The sequence below is a fragment of the Rhinoderma darwinii genome, chromosome 1 (genome assembly GCF_050947455.1).
Source record: "Rhinoderma darwinii isolate aRhiDar2 chromosome 1, aRhiDar2.hap1, whole genome shotgun sequence".
Lineage (NCBI taxonomy): Eukaryota > Metazoa > Chordata > Amphibia > Anura > Rhinodermatidae > Rhinoderma > Rhinoderma darwinii.
Window position 1 is genome coordinate 279161154 of NC_134687.1, and position 21638 is coordinate 279182791.

General features: G+C 43.7%; 1 protein-coding gene across 7 annotated transcripts in view; it reads left to right on the forward strand.

Annotated features, from left to right (window-relative positions):
* The window catches only part of JSRP1 (junctional sarcoplasmic reticulum protein 1), a 140255-nt gene that overhangs the window by 39923 nt on the left and 78694 nt on the right, over window positions 1-21638 (forward strand). For 2 of the 7 annotated variants that reach the window (XM_075864347.1, XM_075864351.1), the window contains exon 2: window positions 21150-21278. The exons of the other annotated variants lie outside the window; for them this stretch is intronic. The gene's annotated coding sequence lies outside the window, so the exon portion shown is untranslated. The remainder of the gene's footprint in view (window positions 1-21149; window positions 21279-21638) is intronic. 7 annotated transcript variants of the gene reach the window in all.

Genomic DNA, 21638 nt, shown 5'->3' on the forward strand with positions numbered 1-21638 from the left:
CTGTATTACATATATAGTGCAGTGTGTTAGCTGTCAGTTATTCACTGACAGCAAGAATATAGGCTTCTGTACAAGGCAGACACGGAGGCCATTATTAGGCCTCTAGTTTCCATACCAACCATCGGCACCCCAGCATGCGTCGCTGGGGTGGCGGTCGAGGTAAAAGCCTCTCAGATGCTGCGTTCTCTATTGAGTGCAGCATCTGAGGGGTTAATCGGCCAGATCGGAGACTAGATCCGGTCCTGGCCGTTACAGGAAGGTGTCAGTTGTAATATACAGCTGACACCCTGCGGTGATGGTGCGGTCTCCGCTTCAGACCCGGCACAATCAACGTAACTGTACTGTGGTTTACGGGAACCCCTTCCCGACAGCGCCAAATACATACGGCGGATGCCGCTAAGGGGTTAACCCCTAGGCGCACCAGGACGCAACTGTACGTCCATGTGGCCAGTGTCTTAGCGCACAGGGACGTACAGTTACTGCGTGGTCCCCGGTGCACACTGTCGGTGACCGTGGGAACCGGGAGGCCAGCTGTCCCTGACAGCTGACACTCCACTGTATGCCGATCAGCGGCTTATTGCAATCACCGCATTCAGGGGTTTCTAGCTCATAGGCAGACCTCACGATGAAATCATGAGGTTTGCAGATGGCTAGCATGGTGATCGGAGGCCAAGTAATGTCCTCTGTGTCTGCCATGTACGGAAGCCTATCAGGATCAGCCTCCTGATAGACTTCCTGTCAGAGTGACAGGACGTCACTGCCGTTCGCGATGCACACTGTCGATAACCGTGTCTGTGACAGTGTGCATCGGGAACCGGGAGGTCAGCTGTCCCTGACAGCGGACACTCCACTGTTGCCGATCAGCCGCTCATTGCCGCTGATTTCGGCAATTAACCTGTTACATGCGGGGCTCGATTGCTATCTCCGCATGTAGCGGGTTTGTAGTACAGCAGCAGCCCCCATGCAATTGTGGGGGCTGCTGATGCTTGTGATGGCACCCGGGGGCCAGACAACGGCCTCCGGGTCTGCCATGTACAGAAGCCTATGAGGACCAGCCTCTGGCTGGTCCTTGTAGACTAACTGTCAGAGTGACTGTGACGTCACACTGACAGTTGGAATACGTTACACTACCTAGGTAGTGTAATGTATTCTAGCAGCGATCAGAGCTGCAGGTAAAAAAAGAAAGTAAAGAAAAAATTAAAACAAAAGTTAATAAAAATGTTTTACAAAAGTGTAAAAATAAAAGATATTTTTTCCTATAAGTCTCTTATTATAGGGAAAAAATTAAACCGTTAAAAAATAGTACACATACTTGGTATCACCGCGTTCGTAACGACACAATCTATAAAACTATAATGTTATTTTTATCGCACGGTGAACGCCCCAAAAAAAACAATCTAAAAACAATGCCAGAATCACTATTTTTTTGGTCACCACCCCTCCAAAATATAGAATAAAAAGTGATCAAAAAGTCGCATGTACCCGAAAATAGTACCAATAAAAACTACAACCCGTCCCACAAAAAACAAACCCTTACACAGCTTTTTTGACTGAAAAATAAAAAAGTTACGGCTCTCAGAATATGGTGACAGAAAATGTAATTATTTTATAAAGAAGTGATTTTATTGTGCAAACGCTACGAAAAAAAACAAAAACTATATACATATGCTATCGCCGTAATCGTACCGACCCGCAGAATAAAGTAAAATTGTTATTTATAGCGAATTATGAACGCGGTAAGAAATAAAGAATTTAAAACGACAAAATCATTGTTTTTGACCACCAAAGCTCTCAATAAAATGTAATAAAAAGTGATCAAAAATTTGCATCTACCAAAAAATGGTACCAATAAAAACTGCAGCTCGTCCTGCCAAAAATAAGCCCTCATACCACTCAATTCATGGAATAAAAAAGTTATGGCTTTGGAAGGTGGGGAGTGAATAACTAAGATGGAAAAGCAAAAAAGGATCAGTACTGCAAAGGTTAATTAATTTCCATTAAAAAAAAAATAATTATTACCACATGTGGGGTATTGTCGCACTCGGGAGAGATTGCGTTACAAATGTAGGGCGACTTTTTCTCCTTTATCCCTTGTGAAAATGAAAAAATTCAACATTTTAGTGGACAAAAATGTTTATATTTATTTTCACGGCCTAATTCTACTAAATTCTGCAAAAGACCTGTGTGGTATAAATGCTTACTATACCCCTAGAAAAATTCCTTGAGGGGTGTAGTTTCCCAAATGGGGTCACTTTTGGGGTGTTTCCACTATTTTGTTCCCTCCAAGGCGCTAAAAACATGGCACTAAAAACCAATCCAGCAAAATCTGCGCTCCAAATGGCGCTCGCTCCCTTCTGAGCGCTGCCGTGGGTCCAAACAGCAGTTTATTACCACATATGGGGTATTTCCGTAATCGGGAGAAGATGCTTTACAAATGTTGGGGTGCATTTTCTTCTTTATTCCTTGTAAATACTAAAAATGTCCATGTTATTTCAGAAAAAAAGTAGATTTTCATTTTCACAGACTAAGGCTTCATGCACACGACCGTGCTCGTAATTACGACTCGTAATTACGAGCACGGGCGGGCACGGCCGGCCACGTGCAGCCGGCCGCTTTTGCGAGCCGTGCTCCCATTATAAAGTATAGGAGCACGGCCCGTAAAATGAAAAAATAGAACATGTTCTATTTTTTTAACGGCACGGGCACCTTCCCGTTTCCTCACGGGAAGGTGCCCGTGACTAACAGAAGTCTATGGGCCCGTTATTGCGGGTCGTAATTACGACCCGCAATAACGGGTGTTTTTACGGTCGTGTGCATGATGCCTAACTCCAATAAATATAGCAAAATGTCTGTGGGGTCAAAGTGCTAACTATACATCTAGATAAATTCTTTGAGGGGTCTAGTTTCCAAAATGGGGTCACTTTTGGGGAATTTCCACTGTTTTGGCTCCACAAGACCTCTTCAAACCTGACATGGTGCCTAAAATATAATCTAAAAATAAGCAGGCCCCAAAATCCACTAGGTGCTTCTGAGGCCGGTGTTTCGGTCCATTAGGGCACTAGGGCCACATGTGGGATATTCCTAAAAACTGCAGGACCTGGGCAATAAGTATTGAGTTGCATTTCTCTGGTAAAACCTTCTGTGTTACACAATTCTTTTTATTACAAATGATTTTCTGCAAAAAAAAGCAAAATTTGTAAATTTCCCCTCTACGTTGCTTTATTTCCTGTGAAACGCTTAAAGGGTTAAAATACGGGGGCGTGGCTTGGACATGGCGCTGACCAGACGTACTGCTTGAGAGCTCCGTTCCTGCACTTCCATAACCCGCTCATAAGCATACTATAAGACACACTTGAACCTTCCTAAATGGTCAGGAAATCTAAGGCAACCACGGGGACTCCATACTGTACGAGGCAGATGTCTTCAGCCGGCTCCATTCAGCGATTTCTCACCGACGCTGCTGCCGGGCCGTCTCCCAAGATGGCGCCGTTGGAGGGGAGACGACATGGATCAGGATTCCCGCTTGCAGAGGAGTCTTCTTCGGGAGTTGCTACTGCGGCCGCAGCATCAGGTACCGACTGTACCCCCTATCCGGTCTTTGGCTCCCAGGGTTCGTTTCCTTCCCTGCTGGCGGGGGTGGAGATGGGCCCTTCTGGAACTGTCATGGCGCTTCCCGCTCCATCCTGCTCGCCACGTGGGGTCAGTCATGGTGCCCGGGTCTCTCATTCCTCATCCTCTGGCATGCTGGGGTCTGCATCAATGTCTGTGTCTCCTCGGGATATGGATCCTCATTTCTCCCCTCACATTAATGGCTCTGCTAGCATGGGCGATGATTTACAGGGCCTGAGACAACAGCTCGCCACATTGGCCACTAAACAGGACATGGAGCGTTATGTGAATCGTCTTGAGATGACCTATAAATCAGAGATACAGGCTCTTACGACTAATGTCTCTCAATTGTCCGATCAAGTTCAGCGCATAGAAGGCGATGTTTCCTCTGTTACACAGCAGCAAGTTTCTCATGCAGAACGGCTGGATCAGCAATCCCAGCAGATTCATGCTTTATTTAACCTGGCTGAAGATCATGAGAATCGGAATCGCCGTAACAACATTCGGCTCCGGGGCATTCCTGTGGATATATCTTCGGGGCAACTCATACCTGTCTTACAGTCTTTGTTTAACTCCCTGCTGAAGCGTTCTGCTGATGATCCATTGGAACTGGATAGGGCTCACAGGACTCTTGGCCCTCGTAACCCGGATCCTGATAGGCCTAGAGATGTGCTATGCCGTGTCCATTTTTTCTCTCTGAAGGAGCAGATCATGAGGAAGGCCCGAGATAAAGGAGAAGTCTTATTACAAGGAGTCAAGATCCAGTTGTTATCCGACTTGTCCAAGATGACCCTGGACAAACGCCGAGTACTTCGTCCCTTACTGGATGTGCTGAGAGAGCATGAGATCTCCTATTCCTGGGGTCACCCCTTTCAGCTACAGGTCCGCAGAGATGGGACATTGCTGAGTGTTCAAGACCCAGGGGATGTCCCGGACTTCTGTGCTGCCCTCCAGGTGCCAAGAGTTTCCCTGCCTGATTGGCCGTATGTCCCTCTTCCACCACAGCGCTCAAGGACGCGCCGGCGTGGTCGTTCTCCCGCTTCTCCTATGGGTCGTCCTGGGGGGCGACGTGCTGATCCGCTGTGATTTTGTATAGAGGTTTCTTGGTCAGCCAGCAGTCGGCCTAGGCCGGTTAAGCTCTATTGTTATTGCTTATATCTTGGGAGGCGAAGGTCTGATGTATGTCTTATAATACCCAGTTATGCTTGTTCTTTCGCCCTAGATAGGAGCTGCAGGTGTTCAGATTGATCAGTTAACCGGGATTAATTAATGTTCTTCAGCTGCCAGTACTACTGCACCATGTATGCTATGTGATTATATACGTTGTTACTAATTACATGCCTTTGCATCCATGCGGTAACTGTGTAAATTTCCGGGAATGTATTGTTATGTTGGCATCTCTGTTTTGATCCTGACCAAATGTCGGCCATTATTTCACTTTCTCATGATATTGAGCTAATTGCCTTGATGTTCTTTCCATTCAAGTGTTGGTTCTAAGATGTGTGATATTTGCACTGGGTTGGGGGGTGCGGGGCACTGGCTAGACCTTGTCCTGACACTTCTCCTCTTAGGGACTCACTGGTTATATCCGGTGTATTCTTGATTGTTTCTCCTTGAGTAGCTCAAGGAGTAGGTGATTATTTCACCTGTCTGTGTGTCTTTGTTGTTGTCTCCCCCTTCCATGTTTGTCTTGTTGTTCGTCGCGCCTCTACTTAGCACATTGCTCTACGAGCTCCTTCAGTGAGTGGTGGCAATGGCACAATTGAAGACTTGTACCTTTAATGCTAGGGGGCTTAATGTCCCAGAAAAACGCTCACAAATTTTATATAACATGCATAAAGAGCGGGTACATATTTTGTTCCTGCAAGAAACTCACTTTCAGACGGGCCATACGCCACAGTTCACGAACCGATATTTTCCGGTCTGGTTCCACAGTACCAACCCGGAATCCAAGTCTAAGGGTGCCAGTATTGGTATTCATAAGTCACTCTCACATAAAATTCTGGATGTTCTGGTTGACCCGGATGGTAGATATGTTTTTCTCAAGCTATCCATACGTAATAAGATCTTTACTTTGGCTAATATGTACCTCCCCAATAAGGACCAGGCACGAGTAGGCCGGTTGCATTTAAGGAAATTGGAGGAGTTCACTGAAGGCGTTCTAATTGTTGGAGGTGATTTTAATCTGACTTTTGATTCCAGACTTGACACCTCCTCGGGCAGGTCTGTTGTTCCTAAGTCACATTTGGGGGTACTGAAAAATGTGATGCATTCCATGCAGTTGATTGATGTGTGGAGAATCATACATCCTCAGGTAAGAGAATATACTTATTTCTCCCCATTGCATAATATGTACAGTAGGATAGACGCTTTTTTGATTAGCCACCACTTGCTTACCTGGCACCCTACCTCTGAAGTGGGCCCTATGATTTGGTCGGACCATGCACCTGTGTTTCTGACCCTTACATTTCCTAATTCGATGCCTAATTTCCAATCCTGGAAACTTAATGACAACTTGTTGCGGGATACAGTATGCGTGGCGGCCATTAAAGATTCACTTACCGGTTTCTTTGAGGTTCATGAACATGAAGCTACTCCCTTGCCACTCCAGTGGGAGGCACTGAAGTCTGTCATTTGAGGGGTACTGATACAACATGGGGCGCGGTTGAAACGTGAAAAGGGGCTTGCTATTGCACGTCTCTTGATTCAGATACGGGATTTGGAATCCTGTCATAAACGGGTTCCATCCTCACAGATTTTTGCAGAGCTCACTACAGCGAGAGAATCCTTGCGTTCTTTGATAGATCAGTCGCATGCTCGGTTCAGGGATCGGATGCACAATCACTCATATGAATATGCAGATAAATGCGGTAGGTCACTGGCACGAATACTGCATCCCCGTACACAAGCGTCATATATCCCTAAAGTTTCATCTCCCTCGGGCGTTGAGGTTCATGACCCGGTTGGTATTACTGACTGCTTTAAACGCTATTACTCGGCACTATACAATATTAAAGGCCAATTTCATGATATGCAGGCAGAATCGTTACGGGATAAAATAGACCGCTATGTTCATGATACTGCGTTGCCGACCTTGGAGGAGGGGGTGGCTTTGGAGCTTGAGGAGGATTTTTTGGAAACCGAAGTGGAGCGTGCTATTGGAGAGTCGCCCTTGGGCAAAAGCCCGGGGCCCGATGGGTTTAATAACAAATTTTATAAGGCATTTAAAGATCAATTGGCTCCTTTTCTGACTAAAGTTTTTAACTCGGTGTCCTCCTCGTGTCCCTTTGCGCCTCAATCCCTCGAGGCTCATATAACTCTCCTACCAAAACCAGGCAAGAATCCAACGGTGTGCGCGCAAACTTCAGGCCCATATCGCTAATCAATGTAGACGTGAAGCTTTTCGCAAAGTTGCTTGCCTCTCGTTTATCGCCATTACTGCCTGGCTTGATCGTGGATGATCAGGTGGGGTTTGTGTGTGGTCGGGAAGCGCGGGATAACACAAACAAAACTGGGTGTTCCTCCGCAGTGTCCTGACGCAGGTGGGCCTTGGCACCACCATGGTGGATAGGATAATGGCCTTGTACCAAAGGCCTTCTTCTCGAGTTCGTGTCAACGGACTATTATCTGATCCTCTGTCTATTGCTAATGGCACGAGACAGGGGTGCCCACTTTCGCCTCTTTTGTATGTTCTGGTCATGGAACACCTGGCCGTGGTGCTGCGGAACAACCCTAATATTAACGGTATATGCATTGGCTCACGGGATCATAAATTGGCGTTATACGCGGATGACCTCCTGTTATTCATCACAACTCCCATGATTTCTTTGCCATCCCTGACGGAGGAGTTTGAGTGCTTTGGCCATCTAAGTAATTTTAAAGTCAATTACTCTAAATCGGAGGCTTTGAATATCTCTTTGGATCACCCTCTAGCTGCCCATCTTGCTCAGGTTTTTCCGTTCAGGTGGCAACCCAAATCTTTAAAATATCTAGGGGTACATGTCCCTACACAACAGTCAGACTTGTATGCTCTGAATTATACGCCCATCCTACAGCGCACCATGAAGGACTTGGCGGAATACGGCGGGAACCGCATGGCGTGGTTTGGACGTATCAATGCGGTGAAAATGGATGTTTTGCCCAAATTTCTATATCTCTTCCAGACCGTCCCTATTGCGGTACCATCCAGTTTTTTCCAGGTTTTACATAGGGCCATTACTAAGTTTGTGTGGGGCTCCTCTAAGCCTCGTATCCGGTATGCTGTCCTTATCCGACCAAAAGTAGACGGGGGCGCGGGTCTCCCAGACTTTAAACGATACCATCAAGCAGCGATAATTATGAGAGTAGTGGATTGGTTCCGTTCGGAGTCAGGTAAGCAATGGGTGCGCATTGAAAAGGCTATGTCTCCTCTTGCATTATCCTCTCTGCCGTGGCTGTCAGTCCTTCAGAGACAAATTCTCCCTCTACCTTTCCGCACACGTCAGTTTCTCATGGTATGGGAACGGATCTTGGGCACTACGGGCCTTGTTCATCGCCCGGGTCCCTTGACTCCTCTATTTGATAATCCTTCTTTCCCTCCGGCGGAGGGTGTTGATACATTCCTCTGTTGGGAGAGAGGAAATGGTGGATGTATATCTGAGACCCTTACTCCAGACGGTGCCATGTTGCCAATGACAGATGTATCGGCTGCCTGCCCGGGAAGGAGGTCAACCTGGTGGTCATATTTGCAGTTGCGGTCCTATATCTCTTCCATGGGTGATTGTTTGGTCTTTCTACAGGATAGGACTCCTCTGGAACTCTACTTGTCCTTGCCCACAGCCCCTTCTCATGTGTTGTCTCACCTACATGGGATCCTTCTGCCGAAATTAGCTTTTTCTCAATTATCCTTCACTGCCGCATGGGACGAGGAAATGGGGGTTAGACACTCTGAGGAAGAGTGGGGTACCGCCTTCCTGTTAGCCCATAAGTTACCGATGTCTTGTTTTGCACAAGAAAATAATTACAAAATATTTACCAGGTTGTACCGTTGTCCGACCTTGTTGCACAGGATATACCCCGATGTGTCTGCTGATTGTTGGAGGTGTGGGGGGGCTCCTGGAACTATGTTGCATATTTGGTGGGAATGTCCCATGCTACGTCCCTTTTGGGGGAAGATTTTTGATCTAGGCAACAAGCTTTTCCATACTGAGGTCCCAACCTCGGCTTCCATAGGCTTGCTTTCTATGGTTCCGGGATCACTCCCACACCTCAAAAGGGGGATCTTTCGACATTTCTTGACTGCAGCGATAACGGTGATACCTCGTCACTGGAAGTCACGTACTGTACCGTCCCTGGCGGAATGGGTAACAGAGGTGAATGGGATCATGAGGATGGAGGAGTTGCTGTCCGTGGATAGGGGCAAATCGGGGATCTTCGTCCAGAATTGGATGGTGTGGTCTGGATTCCGGGATGGTGCTGATTTACCTCTGGTTGGATGGCAGGTTCTAAATGAATCATAGCACTTACATGAGGTGCTTTGTCTGTATGTATTTTCCCTTTGTTGTCTGATGTTATATGTGGTGTGTCCATATACTCAAAAGTGCTCTTATATGTGTCACTTCTCACTTTACCGGGGGGGCGGTTTCCCTGACTATTGCACTGATTTAACGCGAACATAATACTGTTATTGCCGTTATATCTCTCTTATCATTCAATTCCGATAGGTAGGAGGCTACCTCCTATTGTTGTTCTTGTATATGTATATGTGTATATATATATATATGTGTGTGAATACTGTTGTTATGCTATGATGCTTCACTAGAATGTATTGCACTGCGTGCAATTTTCTACTTTTTTGCACAAACCGTGAAATGTTTTTGTATTGTTATATTTTCAAAATAAAAATCTTTGATAAAGAAAAAAAAGGGTTAAAATACTTTCTGAATGCTGTTTTGAATACTTTGAGGGGTGCAGTTTTTAAAATGGGTTGATTTATTGGGGGATTCTAATATATAAGGCCCTCAAAACCACTTCACAACTGAACTGGCCCCTGTAAAAATAGCCTTTTGAAATTTTCTTGAAAATGTGAGAAATTGCTGCTAAATTTCTAAGCCTTGTAACGTCCTAGAAAAATAAAAGGATGTTCAAAAAACGATGCAAATATAAAGTAGACATATGGGAAATGGTAACTAGTGACTATTTTGTGTGGTATAACTGCCTGTCTTACAAGCAGATACATTTAAATTTAGAAAAATGCACATTTTTGCAAATTTTTTCTACATTTTGGTGTTTTTCACAAATAAATATTGAATTTATCGACCAAAATCATAAAGTACAATATGTCACGAGAAAACAATCTCAGAATCGCTTGGATAGGTAAAAGCATTCCTGAGTTATTACCACATAAAGTGACACATGTCAGATTTGAAAAAATCGGCTGTGCCACAAGGCCAAAACAGGCTGTGTCCTAAAGGGGTTAACTTATAGTATGGTTGAAAAAAGACAGGTCCATCAAGTTCAACCAAGGGATGAGAGAAACTATAGAACTTTTGTTTTACCCCTAGTGGTCTCAGGGCTCATGCACATGACCATATCACAGCTCGTACAACCTCCAATTTGTACGAAGCTGTAATATGCTGTCCATAGACTTTTATTGGGCCCCACTATACAACAGTTTGCTTTTTTATGAATCCGACAGAACAAAAAATGGTGGCATGCTCCATAAGATTTTGTATTTTTGAGGTATTCTCTCCTAGGTGCATTACTTATTTCCATAATATGGTACTGTACAGATGCAGCCTCTGACTCTGTAGTACACAGCTGCAGGGATTTTGTATACCTCCATACTGGCTCTGTGCACACAGCTCTCTCTTTTGTACAGAGCCGTAATGGGTCTCCCAAAGAGGTGCATGGTGCCACTACTGTACCTTCGCATTCCTCCCAATCTTATATCGAGACATATTTAGTTTTTTTTTTTATCAGATTTGTGGCATGCTCAATCTGATGCTGTATGTATGGAAAATAGCTCTATACATTTGGTAACCAACGGAGCCTGTAGGGCAGTACGGCCCGGTGCACTGCCATACAGGCTATGAACATAAGGCATTAAAGTATATGGAAAATGCATTGGAATAAAATTGAGCATCAGTTGTTTAAAACTGTTTGAAATTACTGCCTTAAAGGGGTCATCTGGAAAGTGAAACATTTTTTTTTCGGGTCTGCAAATTAAATAAAACAAAAAAGCAATGCCCTCGTCGATCAGCTGTGTCGCTCCGACGACCGTCCCTGTGCTTGCTTACATGCACTTAGCGTGTAACCGCTGCATCCAATCAGAGGGCTCCGTGGTGACGAATCGTATTTCTCTGAGCATAAAGCCAGAAATACAACATATGGCCAATGAGCCCTCTGATTGGCTGCAGTGGTGACAAGCTACGTGCATGTAAACCAGTATCGGGACTGCAGCCAAAGCTTCAGCGATGGATCAATAAATTCATTTCTTATTTTGAGAATTTTTTTTCTAAATTTAAATGTATCTGCTTGTAAGACACAAAATATTTACTAGTTAACATTTCCCATATGTCTACTTTCATGTTGGCATTGTTTTTTGAACATCCTTTTATTTTTTTTAGAATGTTACAAGGCTTATAAGTTTAGCAGCAATTTCTCACATTTTCAAGAAAATTTCCACATTTTTTAGGGACCAGTTCGGTTCTGAAGTGGCTTTGAGGGCCCTACATATTAGAAACCCCCCTTTTAAAAACTGCACCCCTCACAACATTTTGTAAATACTTTTGTAAAACCGCATTTAGAAAGTTTCTTAACCGTTTAGACGCTTCACAGGAATTAAAGCAAAGTGGAGGTGAAATTTACAAATTAAATTTTTTTTGCAGAAAATCCACTTTGTTAGGTGACACAGAAGCTTTTACTAGAGAAACTTGATATTTATTGCCCAGAAATATCCCACATGTGACCCTAGTGTGCTAATGGACTGAAACCCAGGCCTCCTTTTTATTAGAATATATTTTAGGTGTGAAGAGGTCTTATGGTGCCAAAACACCCCCAAAGAAAAACACCCCTAAAAAGACACCATTTGGCAAACTACACCCCTCAAGGAATCTATAGCAGGGTATGGTGAGCATTTTGACCCAACAGGTTTTTTGCTGAATTTAATGGAACCAGGCCATGAAAATAAAAATATGATTTTTTTCCAATAAAACGTAGAAATTGTCAATTTTTACAAGGTCTAAAGGAGAAAAAGCACCACAACATTTGTAAAGCAGTTTCTCCAGAGTACAGCAATACCCCATATGTGGTCATAAACTGCTGTTTGGACACACGGCAGGACTCCGAAGGGATGGAGCGCCATTTGGCTTTTGGAGCTCAAATTTTGCTGGAATGGTTTGCGGAGTCGCATTTGCAAAGCCTCTGAGGGACCAAAACAGTGGAAACACACTAAAAGTGACCCCATTAGGAAACGACACCCCTCAAGTAACTTATCTAAGGGTATAGTTCGAATTTTGATTTTTTTGCAGAAATTATAAGAAGTAGGCCAGGAAAATGAAAATCTAAATTTTTTCCAATAAAATGTAGGTTTAGCTAATTTGTTTTTTTAATTTCCACAAGGAATAAAGGAGAAAAGGCATCATTTGCAAAGCAAATACTCCTGAGCCTGGCAATACCTCATATGTGGTAATAAACTGCTGTTTGGACACACGGCAGGGCTCAGAAGGACAGGAGAGCTTTTTGGTATTCAGATTTTGCTGGATTGGTGTTTGGATGCCATGCCGCATTTGTAAAGCCCCTCACGGAAACTTTACCCCTCAAGAAACTTATCGAAGTGTAAAGTTAGCATTTTGACCCCACAGGTTTTTTGTCTGAATTTATTTGAATTAGGCCGTATTTACTGGTATTTCAATATATAATGTGGGGGCTTGTGTAAGTTGTGAAAAGCAAAGCAGAATATAATAAAAGGGTACATAAATAATAGAATTAATAATTCATAGATGTGTGGTAAGCCTTGAAGCAATCCTTTGTGCCAGGTTTTTCGGGGCAGGTGTCGGACCGATATGTAGTTTCCTTTCCAATCTCCCTTTTGGAGCACACTCTGCACATTTTTTGAGATCTTTCCTTCTTTGCAGTTTGGGGGACGGTGCCGGGAAAGTGTTGCCTTGGTACAATATGGGCGACTTCGCTTTCAGCAGATGTGCTTTGGCCCTCCCCTTACTGGTTTTCAAACACAAGTGCCGTAATAATCACCTCTTGAATATTAAGGAATGAACCTATCCGGCCTGCACAATGGAGTAGCACGTAAGCGTTACACAGTACCATCTGTACCGTGTGCACGGACACCTTTTTGTACCATACCCTTACCTATACGGCTTCAGCACTTGATCTGAGAGATCAACCCCTCCCATGCACTTATTTCCCACGATGCAGTCTGCCTTGGTGGTCATTGTAGTGCTACCTCGTACAGCAACATGGGTGTTACCATTACCGTGTAATGTGGTCAAGAGAAGGACATCCCTCTTGTCCTTATACTTGACGAATAACATGTTCTCGCTGCATACTGCCCTGCTCTCACCCCTTCTGACGTGTTGGCCAAGCTGTGTTGTAGGTGTACCCTGAGCTACTCTCGCACGTTTGTAAATTTTTATCCCATACCTTGCCCTCTTGCTGGAAAGGTATTGGCGGAATTTTAACCTCCCCTTAAAATGTACAAGGGACCCGTCTATTGCAATGTTCTTTCGGGGGTGTAAGCTTGTTGAAATTTGGTGCAGAAATTATTAATGACTGCCTATTAAAAATCAGGCCAGTCATATGTGGGGTCATCATGGGGTGGGCACTGTGCATTATCATTATAATGCAAAAATTTAAGAATAGCTTCAAAGCATGTCCGGGTCTCCGCCATGTAAATATTGCCTGATCTGTGGCTTCTTTATAAGCCCCATATGCAGCACAAGGCCCAAAAATTTGAGCATCTCCGCTGTATCTACAGGGGTCAACTTGAAGGGTCTAGCATATGATGACGTGGGGTTCTAGGTAATAAATTGCTGGGCATATTACATTCACAAAATCCTCATTGAAAAAAACCTTAAATCTATTTCTGTGAGGCTTTCAGTCTCAAAATGAGTTCCTGAGCTGCCTATGAAATCAGGGAACTGAGGCTCATAACCTTTTGGGGGTGGGTACCACATGGGATAACTTATCTGGGGGGTTTCCTCAGTTGTCCTGGGTCGCCTTTGTTGGGGTTCCTTATCACTGGATGATGAGGACGACAATATGTATGGGGCAAATTCCTCTTCTCCCTCGCTGGTGGAATCCGTGTCAGAGGCCAGGATGGCATATGCCTCCTCTGCTGAATAGACCCTTTGGGATGATTGGGACATTTTTATTAGAGGGGTGTGTAGTGCTTGAACACGTGTAATACTGAATTTATTTTTACACAGGCGGTGGTGTGTGTTGTGCTTTTACACGTTATATCAAAATGGCTGAATAATAAAACAAAAAATGTAAAAAAAGAGTAGAGCAGAAAAAATAAAATAAAAAATAAAAGTTTAAAAAACATACTTAGTATTAAAAATTTACTGAAAAACAGAGGCAATATAAAACTGTAAAGAATTTCCTGACTACCTGACATTAAGTAAAATTTTGTGATGCTAAATCTGAAACGCTATATATTAGTGCTAAAACTGTAGTATAAAAATGATATTACAGTAAATTTAGACTAAATCTATAAAGCTACGCTATGTAAAATTTAGTGAACGAACTTCAGTAAAAAAAAAAAAGCGAACATATGTCACGAACTGACGCTAAATCTGTAAAACTAGTATAAAAATTATACTACAGAAAATGTAGACTGTCCTTAAAGCTGCAGTACCACTGACACTGTGTAGTGTAACACTATATTATAGTAATAACTGTAGCATAAAAATTATGCTACAGTAAGTTGACACTACCCTTAAGCTCTGTTCACACAGTTTTTTGATGCGGAAACCGCGTTGGAAAACGTCCGAAAATGGCTCCCATTGATTTCAATGGGAGGCGCAGGCGTTTTTCTCCTGTCTCGCGGGAAAAGGAAGCGACATGCCGTATCTTAGGGCGTTTACGTCTCTGACCTCCCATTGACATCAATGGCCGCGGGCGAAAAACACGGCATACGGCGTGCAGGCAGATTAAAATCTGCCTCAAAATTCCAAACGGAATTTTGAGGCAGAATTTTCTGCCTGCAAAAAACTATGTGTGAACATACCCTTACAGAAATTGTATAGCTAAAGCTTCCTAAAATGCTAGGTAATATTTTTTTTAAATTATAAAACAGACGCTAAGGCTCTGTTCACAACTGTGTTGGGGTCTTGTTCTGACACTCCGTCTGAGCTTTCCGTCAGAACGGGACCCTGAACAGACACAAACTAAAACCAGAGGTTTCCGTTTCCATCATGTTTGATTTCAATGGTGATGGATCCGGTGCCCATTTTTTCCGTTTGTCTCTGTTGTGCACTGGACCCATCCTTTTTCCGGAAGCCATAGCATAGTACCCTAATGCCCTACCTATGCAGGTACTGGCTACACCTAAACTACCGCTATCCTAGCGTCCTCCCTATGCAGGTACTAGCTACACAGCTATATATTTTTTACAGATTTAGAAGATTTTTAAAAGGCCCAGAAAAAACCTGCGTCAACAAATTACCACTGAGGCTGATTATGGACTACACACTCAGTGGACGCAGGGTGCACACAGAAAGATGGTGCAGTAAAAAGAAAAAAATAAGCACAAAGGGGGGTCACTGATCAGCACTCAGTGGCCGCAGGGTGCACACGCGGAGATGGTGCAAAACTGACAAAAAAAAGTCTTGTGCCAAAAATTGATGATCAGTGATCAACGACCACAGCATGTACACCGGGGGAGAGGTGGGTTGCGTGGGCAGGAGCAGGGACTGGGAAAGGGAAACTTAGGGATCACTAGTGCTGCTGCTAAAATTGCTAGCATCAGCATAGTTATGATCACGCAGGACAAGATCGATGCTCTGGAGGACAATCGCAGGTCAGTATGGCGGAGAGTAGTTCTTCACCAGTTCTGCTCAATGTTCCTAACCAGAATAAGGCGGGCAGAGCTGGTGCACGGTATTTTAAACACCTGCCATGGCTGCGATTGGTCGTTTTATGCAGAGCGACCAATCGTAGCGAGCGGGGAGGTGGCGCCACTTCCACTGCCCCATGAATACATAGCAGGGATAGGTGCTGTCCTAAGCAGCACAAATTTCCACCATTTCTCTGTGCCCCATGGCTCAATGATTGGTTAAAGCGGCAAAAAGCAACCATTGGCCGGCCCATCACCGCTGATTTCGGCAGTTAACCCCTTAAATGTGGCGTTCAATTGCGATCCCGCATTAAGGTGTTGTAAAGGATCTGCCAGACACAGCTTCTGTGTCGACGCCCGTGGGTAATTTGTCTGCACCTGCTCCCAAGTCTGAGAGAGGGACTCCATCTTCTACCACTCAGACTGGCAGGGTTAGGAGTGGGAGAGCCTATCACAGCCTGGCCAGACGGAGCTAGCTCCCGCCCTCTGTCTATTTATACCTGCATTTCCTGCTCCTCCTTTGCCTGTGATTCTCCTGTTTCCTGGCTCTGCTGCTGCTTGAACTATTTGTCCCTGCTTCATATTGACCCTGGCTTACTGACTACTCTCCTGCTCTGCGTTTGGTACCTCGTACACTCCTGGTTTGACTCTGCTCGTTCACTACTCTCCTGCTCTGCGTTTGGTACCTCGTACACTCCTGGTTTGACTCGGCTCGTTCACTACTCTTGTTGCTCATGGTGTTGCCGTGGGCAACTGCCCCATTTCCCTTCGCTTCTGTGTACCCTTGTCTGTTTTTCTGTCGTGCACTTATTGAGCGTAGGGACCGTCGCCCAGTTGTACGCCGTCGCCTAGGACGGGCCGTTGCAAGTAGGCAGGGACTGAGTGGTGGGTAGCTTAGGGCTCACCTGTCTGTCTCCCTTCCCCGTCATTACAGGTGTTTAGCGCAGATCGGCCGCCCCACGTAAAATCACGGGGGCTAGTGATGGTACCCATGGCAACCGGACACCAGACAATGGCTTCCGGGCTGCCATGTACAGAAGCCTATGAGGACCAGCCGGAGGCTGGTCGTCGTAGGCTTCCTGTCAGTGTGACTGTTACGTCACAATGACAGTTGGAATGCATTACACTATCCAGCAGCGATCAGAGCTGCAAGTCCAAGTGTCCTCTAGTGGGACAAGTAAAAAAAAGTTAAAAAAATAATAAAAATGTTTTAAAAAAAGTGTAAAAATAAAAGTTATAAGTGACATAAACAAGAAAGTCTTTTATTATAGGAAAAAAATGAACACGTAAAAAAAAGGTACACCTATTTGGTATCACCGCGTTCGTAACGACCCCAACTATAATATTATTTTTCCCGCACGGTGAACACTGCAAATAAAATAAACTAAAAACTATGCCAGAATCACTATTTTTTTTGGTCACCACCCCTCCCAAAATATGCAATAAAAAGTGATCAAAAAGTCGCATGTACGCCAAAATAGATACCAATACAAACTACAACCCGTCCCGTAAAAAAACACAGCTTTTTTTGACTGAAAAATAAAAAAGTTATGGCTCTCAGAATATGGTGACACAAAAAATAATTTATTTTATAAATAAGTTATTTTATTGCGCAAACGCTGCAAAATGTAAAAAAAAACTATGCATATGGTATCGCCGTAATCGTACCGACCCGCAAAATAAAGTAAAACGTTCATTTATAGCTCAGGGTGAACGCCATAAAAATAAAAAAAAAATCAGAATTGATGGTTTTTGGTCACCTGGCTTGCCGAAAAATAGAATAAAAGGTGATAAAAAAAATCGCATGTACCCCAAAATGGTACCAATGAAAACTACAGATTGTCCTAGCTCCGGTGGTGAAAAAAATAAAAAAGTTCTGGTTCCCAGAATATAGCAATGCAAAATGTGCAGTGTTCCAAAAGCAGATAAGATCGGGCACCATTTATCAGTGCGACAGTGGCCACATATCTGCGGATTATTATTTATTTACTCCATTATTATACCCTCTTATTATGCCCCTGATGTACCGTGCCCAGCCTACATATGCCCCCCCACATTATAAACTGAAATACCAGCAAAACGCCAGAGCTACTACCAAGCAAAATCTGCGCTCCCTAAAGCCAAATGCCGTCCCCTCCCTTCTGAGGTCTACAGCATGCCCAAACAGCAGTTTACGTCCACCGATATGGCATTGCCATACCCGGGATAACCCGGTTAATATTTTATGAGGTATTTGTGGCACAAACTGGGCACAACATATAGTGCACTAAATTGACAAATCAATGGAAAATTGTAATTTTCACTCTGCACCAACTGCTGCGCTTTAAACCGTTCGCTTACCATGACTTAATAGCATGTCGTGGTGTGGGGGGGGGGGATATATGGAGCGGCTCACCAGCTGAGCCTGCGCCATACGCTGCGGGTGTCAGCTGTGTATTAGAGCTGGCACCCGGGACTAACGAACAGAAACCGTGATCACGCTGTTACAGGAGCCTGTAAAAATTACAATATACTGCAATACTGTAAAGGATCTGCCAGGCACAGCTTCTGTGTCAACGCCCATAGGTAATCAGTCTGCACCTGCTTCTATGTCTGTGAGACTGACTCCATCTTCCACCACTCAGGATGGCAGGCTTAGGAGTGGGAGAGCCTATCACAGCCTGGCCAGACGGAGCTAGCTCCCGCCCTCTGTCTATTTATACCTGCCTTTCCTGTTCCTCCTTGCTTGTGATTCTTCTCTGTTGGTTTCCTGGCCCTGCTGCAGCTTTTAGAACTACTTATCCTCTGCTTGTGATTGACCTTGGCTTTTCTGACCACTCTTCTGCTCTGCGTATTTGTACCTCGCTCATCTCCTGGTTTGACTCGGCTCGTTCACCTCGCTTGTTGCTCACGGTGTTCCGTGGGCAACTTCCCCATTTCCCTTGCTTCTTTGTACCCTTGTCTGTCGTGCACCTATTGAGTGTAGGGACTGTCGCCCAGTTGTACCCCGTCGCCTAGGGCGGGTCGTTGCAAGTAGGCAGGGACTGAGTGGCGGGTAGATTAGGGCTCACTTGTCTGTTTCCCTATCCCCATCATTACAAATACAGTATATATTGTACCAGCTATCTACTGATTTGCTGGTTCAAGTCTCCTATGGGAACTTATAAAATATGTAAAAACAAAAGTAAATAGTTATTATTAGTGGAAAAAATTAAATAAATATTTACAGTACAAAAAAACGAAATGTTCAAATTTTTTCTCTAAAGTAAAAAAATTAAAATTGGTATCGCTGTGTCTGTAAAAGTCCAAACTATTACAAAATACCATCATTCGCATGGTGAACGCCATGAAAAATAAAGAATTTAAAACTGCAAGGTCACTGTCTTTTGGTCACCTTCGCTCTACCAAAAAATGGAATTAAAAGTGCTCAAAAAGTTGTATGTACCAAAAAAATTGTAGCAATAAAAACTACAGCTCGTCTCGCAAAAAATGAGCCCTCACACCACTCTATTGATGGAAAAATAAAAAAAGTTATGGCTCACGGAAAGCGGGGAGGGAAACCCGAAAAAGAAAAAGCAAAACATGGATCAGTCCGGAAAGGGTTAATTACTTTCTAATGAAAAAACATATATGACCACATGTGGGGTCTTGCCGTACTCGGGAGAAATTGCTTTACAAATATTGGGGTGCTTTTTCTCCTTTATCCTTTGTGAAATTGAAAAAATGCAACATTTTAGTGGAAATAATTTTGATATTAATTTTCACGGCCTAATTCTAATAAATTCTGCAAAAGACCTGTGGGGTCTAAATGCTCACTATACCCCTAGATAGATCCCTTAAGTGGTGTAGTTTCCCAAATGGGGTTACTTTGGGGGCTTCCACTGTTTTGGTCCCTCGGGGGCTTTGCAAATTCGACATGACACCCGAAAACCATTTCAGCTCAATTTGAGCTCCAAAAGCCAAATAGCGCTTCTTCCCTTCAAAGCCCCGCTGTGGGTCCAAACAGCAGTTTATTACCACATATAGCGTACTTACGTAATCTGTAGAAATTGTTTTACAAATGTTGGGGTGCTTTTTCTCCTTTATTCCTTGTAAAAATTAAAAATGTCTACGTTTTTTTCAGAAAAAAAGTCGATTTTTACCTTTATAGACTAATTCCAATGAATTCAGCAATACACCTGTCAGGTCAAAATGCTAACTTTACCCCTAGAAAAATTCCTTGAGGGGTGTAGTTTCCAAAATGGGGTCACTTTTGGGGGGTTTTCACTGTTTTGGCCCCACAAGACCTCTTCAAACCTGACATGGTGCCTAAAATATATTCTAAAAAAAGGAGGCCCCAAAATCCACTAGGTTCTCCTTTGTTTCTGAGGCTTGTGTTTCCGTCCAGTAGCACACGAGGGCCACATGTGAGATATTTCTAAAAACTGCAGAATCTGGGCAATAAATATTGAGTTCCATTTCTTGGGTAAAACCTTCTGTGGTACAGAAAAAAATGGATTACAACTGAATTTTGGAAAAAACAAATGAAATTTGTAAATTTCACCTCTACATTGCTTTAATTCCTGTGAAACACCTAAAGGGTATGTTCACACGGCAGCGTCCGTAACGGCTGAAATTACGGGGCTGTTTCCAGGAGAAAACAGCACCGTAATTTCAGCCGAAATGGCATGTTGAGGCGCTTTTTGCTGCGTCCATTACGGACGTTAAATGGAGCTGTTTTTCCATGGAGTCCATGGAAAACGGCTCCATTTACGTCTCAAGAAGTGACAGGCACTTCTTTGACGCGGGCGTCTTTTTTTACGCGCCGCCTTTTGACAGCGGCGCGTAAAAAAAATGAACGTCTACACAGAACATCGTAAGATCCATTCTAATGAATGGGCAGATGTTTGCAGACGCTATTGAGCCGCCTTTTTGGACGTAATTCGGGGCAAAAACGCCCGAATTACGTCCGTAAATAGTGTGTGTGAACATGCCCAAAGGGTTAAAACACTTTCTGAATGCTGTTTTGAATACAGGGGTGCAGTTTTCAAAATGGCGTGATTTATGGGGACTTTCTAATATATAAGGCCCTCAAAGCCACTTCAGAACTGAACTGGTCCCTGAAAAAATAGCCTTTTGAAATTTTCTTGAAAATATAAGAAGTTGCTGCTAAAGTTCTAAGCCTTGTAACGTCCTAGAAAAAAAAAGGATGTTCAAAAGACGATGCAAACATAAAGTAGACATATGGGAAATATAAACTACACCGCATTCCAAATTATTATGCAAATGTTATTTTTCGCTGATATTCCTAAATAGTCAATGCAAATGACAGTCAGTATAATCTCCAAGCCATCAACCGTTGGAGTATAATGCGAATTTTATTGAACAAATCTCCTAATGATAGCAGATTTTTTTTTTACAAGTAAAAAACTCAAAATGCACTGTTTCAAATTATTATGCACAACAGAGATCAAAACATTTTAAGGGTTGTAAAAATAACTAAAATGTTAATTTGTTGAATTTGCAGCATCAGGAGGTCATATTTACAGAAATCAAAAGCTCTTTCAATCAAGAAAAACTTAACAGGCCAAGTTACATGTTAACATAGGACCCCTTCTTTGATATCATCTTCAGAATTCTTGCATCCATTGAATTTGTGAGTATTTGGATAGTTTCTGCTTCAATATCTTTGCAGGATGTCAGAATAACCTCCCAGAGCTTCTGTTTTGATGTGAACTGCCTCCCACCCTCATAGATATTTTGCTTGAGGATGCTCCAAAGGTTCTCAATAGGGTTGAGGTCAGGGGAACATGGGGGCCACCACATGAGTTTCTCTCCTTTTATGCCCATAGCAGCCAATGACACAGGTATTGTTTGCAGCGTGTTTTTGTACCATGGAAGAAAGTGGTCAGTCATAAACTCTACGTACTTTACAGAGGTCATTTTCACACAGTCAGGGACCCTAAAGGGGCCTAGCAGCTCTCTCCCCATGATTCCAGCCCAAAACATGACTCCG